Here is an 8,826-nt window from a genome sequence, read left to right on the forward strand (position 1 = left end):
GCCTCCTGCTGCTGCCATGCCACCGGAGCACAATTTCTGTTCTCATCCTGAAGCAAAGTTCTTAACCAGAGGTACTATTTCTGGGTTAGCGGAGTCTGTAACCTGTAGTGTCTGTAACCTGAAGCGTCTGTAACCCAAGATACCATTGTATGTTGTAGCAGGGTTGGTAGCCATTATTTGGCCCCAACCATTTGATGCAATAAAGTTCCGATCCACATCCATTGTACATTTATGTGGATCACAGAAAATGTTTAAACAACCAACTGCATGTTATGGATCATAAACACTCCTCCATCATCTTAAGGATCATGCCTAGCTGTTACTCACCTCTGTACTCCTGGGAAGGTTATATACAATCTTTGGATTGGATGTATGTTCATAGGCCCCAGTGGTGGATCATCTGTCTTGCATACAGAAAGTCCTAGGTCCAATCTCCTGCATCTCTAGGTAGGGCTGGGAGAAGAAAGACTGTCTAAAACCCTAGAGAGCCACCGGCAGTCATTGTAGGCAAGACTGATCTAGATAGGCAAGACTGATCATTGTAGGCAAGACTGATCTAAGGCCTGACTCATTATATGGCAGCTTCCTATGTTCCTTAGATGACCACTCATGACAGTTGAGAACTGATATCTTGGAATACAGAATGGAGATACAGTGGTACCTCGGGTTAAGAACTTAATTCGTTCTTGAGGTCCGTTCTTAACCTGAAACTGTTCTTAACTTAAGGTACCACTTTAGCTAATGGGGCCTCCTGCTGCCACCACATCGCCGTCACACGATTACTGTTCTCATCCTGAAGCAAAGTTCTTAACCTGAGGTAATATTTCTGGGTTAGCGGGGTCTGTAACCTGAAACGTATGTAACCTGAGGTACCACTGTACTTAAATTTTATAAGAGGAATGTGGCTGTTTGACGTGAGTATATAAAGTAGGACATGCTTTTAACCATAATCTATATTACCCTCTCAAGATCTATATGAAGTCAATAATGTTCCAGCCCAGCCCAAATCATTTGGACCAGAATTGGTGAATGCAGGGTTACAGATCCAGCCCTAGACTGGAAAACTTCAGTGAATCAGGGAAAGCCATGGTGGAGTCTAATCAATTCTGTGCTGTTCTTTGTTAAATGAACTCTTGTTGACTAATGAAGAAACTCTATTGTGCTTGGATTGTTGAGGGTGTTAATTAGAATTTATCAGTTCCAATAATGAAATAATTTACCAAGAGTCGGAAAACAATGACCAACTCAAATCACACAGATGTTTAATGAAGGGTAAGATCACCCAAGCCTACTCTTGAATTAATTCAGTATAATTGGATAAACTACATACAAAACATACAAAAATTTGGACATGGATTGGGTCCAAGGTGGTTCAGGCCTCCAGTCTTGACCAAATGTCAACGGTGTCCCCAAATATTATTTACTTTAAAAATAAAACAATAATAATAAATATTTGGGGAGTAGGGCCTATTGTCCTCAGTCTCCACCATGATTTTGGGAGCTGTCACTACCACAACACCCTTTCCTGAAACTTATCAGGTTGAGTAAGAAGGTCTGTCAGGACCATGACAACATGTGGGTTTTTTTGTGGTTTTATATTTTGATTTTGTTCTGTGAACCGTCCTGAGACCTCCAGTATATAAATTCAATAAATAATTTAATAAATTGCACAATTTCTTGCGCATAGTGTTTGCTGAACACAGGGGATTATGGGAAATGTAGTTCTCTCAATATATCAGTCTCAATATATATTCAGCTGAAATGAACTTGAGCTTATCTCTCCAAAAAACATGATATTATTTGAGCTGGGCTAGGTTTCTATGTCAAGGGCAAAAGCTTGTAAATTCAGATCTCCGCCACACTTCACTAGAGTGGCCCAGTTTTACTCCATGCTTGCTAATCCCAGACCTTCTCTGAACCACTTTAAAACATATGAAAAAAGCCTTTGTTCCCTGATAAACAAGGAGCAGCTGAGAGAGAGTCCCTGGGCAGTCATTCGACATTCTTCTAGAGCAAATGCCGAAGGTTCTCAGAAAAGCTTTCTTATCAAGGAGAAACTGCTTTAAAACATTGCCAAATTAGGCCCCAGCACGTCAAACAGGGGCAAGAATTTAAAGCTATTTTTTTACTCCTGAAAATATCCAGTGCCTCTCATTTTCTGGGACCAAAGAACCACAACATTACCATCTCTAATTATTAAAACAACAGAAACACTACTTGTTGTGTTAAGTCTCAAGAAACAAGAGGCACTGGGCACGTTTAAGGCCCTAAAAACACATCTCCCCATTTCTCTAATTTTTCGCCGGTATCAGTTAATATGGCCACAGACGCTGTAATATCACAGAGTTAATATATGCAGGATGCGGGTGGCGCTGTGGTCTAAACCACTGATCCTCTTGGGCTTGCTGATCAGAAGGTTGGCAGTTCGAATCCCTGTGATGGGGTGAGCTCCCGTTGCTCGGTCCCAGCTCCTGCCTACCTAGCAGTTCAAAATCACACTAGTGCAAGTAGATAAATAGGTACCACTGTGGCAGGAAGGTAAACAGCATTTCCGTGCACTCTGGCTTCCGTCATGGTGTTCTGTTGCACCAGAAGCGGTTTAGTCATGCTGGCCCCATGACCCAGAAAGCTGTCTGTGGACAAACGCCGGCTCCCTCAGCCTGAAAGCAAGATGAGCGCCGCAACCTCATATTTGCCTTTGACTGAACTTAACCATCCAGGGGTCCTTTACCTTTACTTTTACCTATGCAGGATAATCAGTTACCGTCCTTAGATAACTGGGCTGTGTGCACACCTTATATTTAAAGCACATGAATTTCCTCAAAGAATATAAGGAACTATAGTTTACCTCTCACAGAGACCCCTTAACAGGATTGATGTTTTCTCATCCCTGGTATAAACCATGGGACAAAAATAATGTGATGGCCTGCTTAATTATTGGAAGGTATGTGCCCATTAAGACAATGCATTCCTTTCTTTTCTTTAAAAAATAATAATACCCGGAGTCTGAGCTTGGTCCTTCTAGACCATATATCCAATTAACGTTGTTGTTTTAGAAAGCCAGACCTAGCTGTAACAGTTTTATACAAAGTAATAATTTACACAAGAGGAGCCAAGGGGATGGTACGGGACCCTTTTCAACCTATGTTACAGTTTAACTACTTTAAACACACCCAGCTGTGCAAAGTTCACTCATCCACTTCGGCATGTAAGCTGAAGCTGAGATAAGCAGTCACATTTTTAATGCATCACCCAGTTCAGCAGAGCAAGATTAAATCTCAAGGCTTTAGAAAGATCTGAGATATATATATATATATATATATATATATATATATATATATATATATTCTTTATGACTTACAGTTGCCAGCCTTCGCCCTCCCATATGCCAGCCTGGTTGGGGGTCTGTAGGTTCTGAAGTCAAGTGTCTCTGTGCCTATGGCAAGGTAGCAGGGTAGCAGTCGGACTTGCCCCAATCTTGTTCCCAAGCTAGGACATGACCTCTCTTTTCCACAAACCATCTGCCCCATTTCCACAGCACAAGAGGGTTTCACACAGAAGGGGGTAACTGGAGAAGGAGGCAGATATGCTTTATAAATATGCTGTAAGCTGCCGAGAGTGGCTGGGGAAACCCAGCCAGATGGGCAGGTTATAAATAAAATCATATGGATGGTGGCTAATGGATTGAGGTTGAATCCTGACAAGACAGAAGTATTGTTCTTGGGGGACAGGGGGCAAGTTGGTGTGGAGGACTCCCTGATCCTGAATGGGGTAACTGTGCCCCTGAAGGACCAGGAGCGCAGCCTGGGAGTCATTTTGGACTCACAGCTGTCCATGGAGGCGCAAGTCAATTCTGTATCCAGGGCAGCTGTCTACCAGCTCCACCTGGTATGCAGGCTGAGACCTTATCTGCCCGCAGACTGTCTTTCCAGAGTGGTGCATGCTCTAGTTATCTCCCGCTTGGACTACTGCAATGTGCTCTATGTGGGATTACCTTTGAAGGTGACCCGGAAACTACAACTAATCCAGAATGCAGCAGCTAGACTGGTGACTGGGGGCGGCCGCTGAGACCTACATTGGCTCCTAGTATGTTTCCGAGCACAATTCAAAGTGTTGGTGTTGACCTTTAAAGCCCTAAACGGCCTCGGCCCAGTATACCTGAAGGAGCGTCTCCACCCCCATCGCTCAGCCCGGACGCTGAGGTCCAGTGCCGAGGGCCTTCTGGCAGTTCCCTGATTGCGAGAAGTGAGGTTACAGGGAACCAGACATACTCTTTGTTTTGTGGTGAAGGGACGCTTTTTCAAAGTATCTTGGACTAGCCCTGTGGGGCAGATTTGGCTAAAACAGGGGAGGGGAAAATCAGGAAGTGGGACTTGTAGATTTCATTAAGTCCTTCCCCCACCTTGGCCCAATAGTTCAAGCCCTGTGTGTGATTGCTAACAATATAGGATGGTATGAGTTTCCCCACCTCCCTGGTCAACTCTTCTTTCTCTGAAGATGTTAAATGTTCCTGTGACCTGAGAGTGGGAAAGTGGAATCTTAATTAGGAACTGCAAGTCGGATAGAGGGTTTTTTCTTTTGCCTGACTTGTGAGAGGGTGCTGGCTTATCCTAAAAGCTAAAGATGAAAAAGGCAAAGGTCATTCCAATCCGGGGCAGCTCATGTGCCCTCTCTAGAGTTCATAAAGCTTTCCAAAGGATCTTTGGATTTTCCGGGATCAAAGGCTTCTGCTAAGCCTTTTGTAGGAAACCTGAACCCAGAAGGAAGAAAATCTTATCAAATGGATGGGTCCGCTCTAAGTAGATGGAATATAAGAAACTGCAGCAGCTGAAACAGGTATTCCAATTACATGCCCACACAGTTTACGTAAGTTGTGATGTGCTGCCACAATCTTTCAAATCAAAGAAAGAATAGGCACTTCTATTCATTTCAAATCCTTTCTTCCAGAAATGTTTTTAATTATCATTTCTGTTGCCGGCTTCTGAGGATTGTATCCAGTAGTAGCAAATGCACAAGGATGCTTACACACAGGGAATTCCTCATACAGTCGTACCGTGGGAGTTGAATGGAATCTGTTCCGGAAGTCCGTTTGATTTCCAAAACTTTTGAAAACCAAAGCATGGCTTCTGATTGGCTGCGGAAAGCTCTTGCAGCCAATGAGAAGCCGCGGAAGCCCCATTGGACATTCAGCTTCCAGGTTTTGATCGTTCAGGAGCCTATTTGTTCTGGAGCCAAGGCATTCGAGACCCAAGGTACTACTGTACTTGCCTCCCCACTGCAGCCCAGTGTGCCCCCCCAAAGCCATTTGTGGCGATCGAGTCTCCAGATGCTGGTTTGAACGGTGAGAAGCTGCTGTCGGTTGCCATTCCTTGGGTCCCGGAGCTGAAGCCTGGATACACGGTGCGAGGCAGTGGTGCGGCAGGTGGCAGTGCTGCGGTGCTGTGTGTGGCGGTCAGCTCAGCGGGATCCCACCTTCGTCGCCAGTGAAATGTACTCTGAGTTGAGAGTGGATTTCATGCTCTTTATTCAGCTCAGTGGTGAGGAGGAATGGAAGTTCCCCCACAATATCTGCTTTATATACATTATTTACACAATGGGCTGCATGTGATTGGCTAATTCCGGGATTCTCCTGTAAGCCAATCAGATTGTGGATTCACTTCCACCTGCAGCTGGATTGGGTGGCTCCTGCGGACCAATCATACTGCTGCATTGTTCTAGGACCAATCAGACTGCTGCATTCTGAATCCTATTGTTCTAGGACCAATCAGACTGCTGCATTTTGGATCCTATTGTTCTAGGACCAATCAGACGGCTGCATTTTGGATCCTATTCAACTCAGTACATAGCAGTGGGACTCCCCAAGCAAGGCCTAGAATGTGGGGAAAACACGGACGCACCTTGAGTCCATTACTTTGAAAAGATGGGCTAATGCTGTGGATTTTTTTTTCAACTAAGGGCTCATCCACATTCCCACTTGTCCTGTGCCTGGAAAACACAGGTCTGAGCAGTTTGCCACTTGCTCTGAGTTTTCTAGGTTCGGGTTCAAGTGATTTTGCCACTGCGCCACTGCTTTTCCCCACTGCTCTCGCACTAAATCAGAACAAACCACAATCAGCAGAAAACCAAACTACCATTTGTTCTGATTCAGAGCCACTTCCTGGGGGGAAGTGGTCGGTAAACAGAGGTGTGGCTGAGTCCTAAGTTGTGTGAAAACCTAGACTAACCTGTCAATTTTGGTTTCTCGCTTTCATTTTTCAAGTTCATTTTAAGTTCAGTTCATTTGCGTGGACAGGCGGAGTCCCCCAGACCCCGGGCGCCCCCCCCGTCATGTGGAATAACGACTCAAGACAACGTGCTATGGGATTAAATTGGCCACAACTTTATTATATTTCAGATGTGGGTAGACCTTGGCTCAGGCATTGGACGTTATCCCTCCCCAGTCCCCAGATGGGGACCTAGGGAACATCAGGGTTATCCAGTGTGTGGGGGGGAATGGGCCAGCTCTGGAGAACATATGTTCAAGCAGAGATAGCTGCCCCCGTTGCGCCGCCGTCGCAGGGGAGAGCAATGACGACCTCTCAGTGTACGGTCAAAGCCTCCCCTCAGAAACCCCTTTAATGGGGAACCCTGGTATCGCCGCTGCAAAGAGGAAGATAGACTAAAGGATTCCGCCCAAGGCCTGATACTGCCAAAGTTGTGACGTTTTGCTATGGGAAAGGCAAAACCTGCCAATGCATGGGGAATTCCTTTCTGGCCCTTCAACAGCGACCTTGACGTAGCAGCACCCGCATACCTGTGAAGAAAAGTTAACCTGCAAAATGAGACTTAACTGAGGGTGGGTAGGGTGGGAGAAGCTCTGGAGCCAACTGAGGATTCAAAGGTAAGATCCTCCCTCTATTGTGTGGGCAGGTAGTCCCTCCCCTACCTGGCCTGGTCTCCTTGGCAACACTTCCCCCAGGCGGGATTGGACGACTGAGGTAGGCGGAGACCTCCAGGTATCCCACCTGAGGGAAGGCAAAGCCAAGCCTGTGCTGGTGGAGCCGCTCCAGATCCAGGGGTTGCGTGCGTCCACACAAAGGGCGCCCCCCGTTTTAAGAAGGGAGTGGTCATTCCACATCAGTCTATGGTTTTTCTAAAAAATAAATAAACTGATGAAACCTCATCAGCATTTTCTCCTTATACATATTTTGGTATGCAGTTTTCCCTAATATGCACACCTTTGCAAGCAATTTCCTGAAATATATGCATTTTTACGTACATTTCCCCCACCAAACATTTCTTTGTTTACATTATTTGGTTGAAGAAGAAGTAGAGTTTGGATTTGATATCCCGCCTTTCACTCCCCTTCAGGAGTCTCAAAGCGGCTAACATTCTCCTTTCCCTTCCTCCCCCACAACAAACACTCTGTGAGGTGAGTGGGGCTGAGAGACTTCAAAGAAGTGTGACTGGCCCAAGGTCACCCAGCAGCTGCATGTGGAGGAGCGGAGACACGAACCTGGAGAACCACATAGCAAAATTCAGAGAAGTTCAATGGACAAGCTGCATTTCGATTCATGAATTGTTTCAGGAAGTGGGAATTAGGGAACTTTGCATTAAAATTTGAACTGCTTTTATTGATTGTAATGCTAGCACTTCTGTCCCAATTTCCAGCATTCCTTTACATTCCCACCTGTTGCATTTTGCCATGTGAAATCACAACACAAAATTCCCATGGTTTTCTGAGTTAACAGTGTGGCAAGCAGGGTTTTTTTTCTGGAAACAATTAACACAAATATGAATGCTAAACTTCAACTACGAATGGCTTTTATGTGGTGTGAAAGATCACATAAAATGCAAGAAATGTTAAAAACATGGAATAAAGTGTTATCCGAGTGCAGCCTATTTTGATTCAATTCTCTGACTCTGACAAATGGAGAACATTTCAGTCAGAGTATGTATTCAATAAATCAAATCCAAAATTAATTTATATTCTATGACTGGGCTGCTTTGCTTTCGGGTTTCAATTCTTATTCATTTGAATCAATGTGAGGTACATATTGTGATGGCTTCAAAATTTATTTTACATTAATGAGCAAGGATGGGTTTTATAAGTAGTCAAAAGCCTTTCACAGACACTTAGAAGGGAAACTGTGCCAATGCTATAGAGAATCCAAATGTGACACATTCTCTGCCTCCGTAACACTGAATTGGCACATTAAATTGAAGTTTTTATTTCACAAATGACCATCTGGGATAACTTCAAATAGAGTTTCACACTGTTCTGATTCAGATATTCAGAGTCCAAATAACTTTTTCCACTCAACAAGCACCTGGTATGAAAAGCAATTATTTATTTCTCTCTTGTCCTTTGTTAGCACTGCAGAAAATCACTGAAATTGCAAATTAGCCATCTGCAGGTGAACGGCCTTTGAGCTAAGCCATTGTATGCTTGTATTCCAATGAAATATATCTATGGGCCGGATTCAGCTGAACAGTTGCACTAGCAGAAGTCGGTACAACTAGCCCCACTAACTCAACAGCGTCTTTCCCCCTTCTGCTCCCTCTTCATGCCATCAGCTCTGAGGGAGTCAAGAGAATCCCCAGGCCAGGAGGAAGGGAGAGACATTTGCACTGACGGAGCAATTATTATAATAATAATTTGTTATTTATACACCGCCCATCTGGGTGGGCTTCCCCAGCCACTCTGTGCGGCTTCCAACCAAATATTAAAATACAGTAATGCATCAAACATTAAAGGCTTCCCTAAACAGGGCTGCCTTCAGATGTCTTCTAAAAGTTTGGTAGTTGTTGTTCTCTTTGACATCTGGTGGGAGGGCGTTCCACAGG

General features: G+C 44.6%; 1 long non-coding RNA gene across 1 annotated transcript in view; it reads right to left on the reverse strand.

The window, feature by feature from the left end:
* Positions 1 to 600, reverse strand: part of LOC307212657 — a 38,541-nt gene extending 37,941 nt beyond the window's left edge. Inside the window, exon 1 of the long non-coding RNA XR_013837061.1 lies at positions 328 to 600. This is a non-coding gene — a long non-coding RNA (uncharacterized lncRNA). The remainder of the gene's footprint in view (positions 1 to 327) is intronic.
* Between the last annotated feature and the right edge of the window lie 8,226 nt (positions 601 to 8,826).

Source organism: Podarcis cretensis (assembly GCF_951804945.1).
Source record: "Podarcis cretensis genome assembly, chromosome: 3".
Lineage (NCBI taxonomy): Eukaryota > Metazoa > Chordata > Lepidosauria > Squamata > Lacertidae > Podarcis > Podarcis cretensis.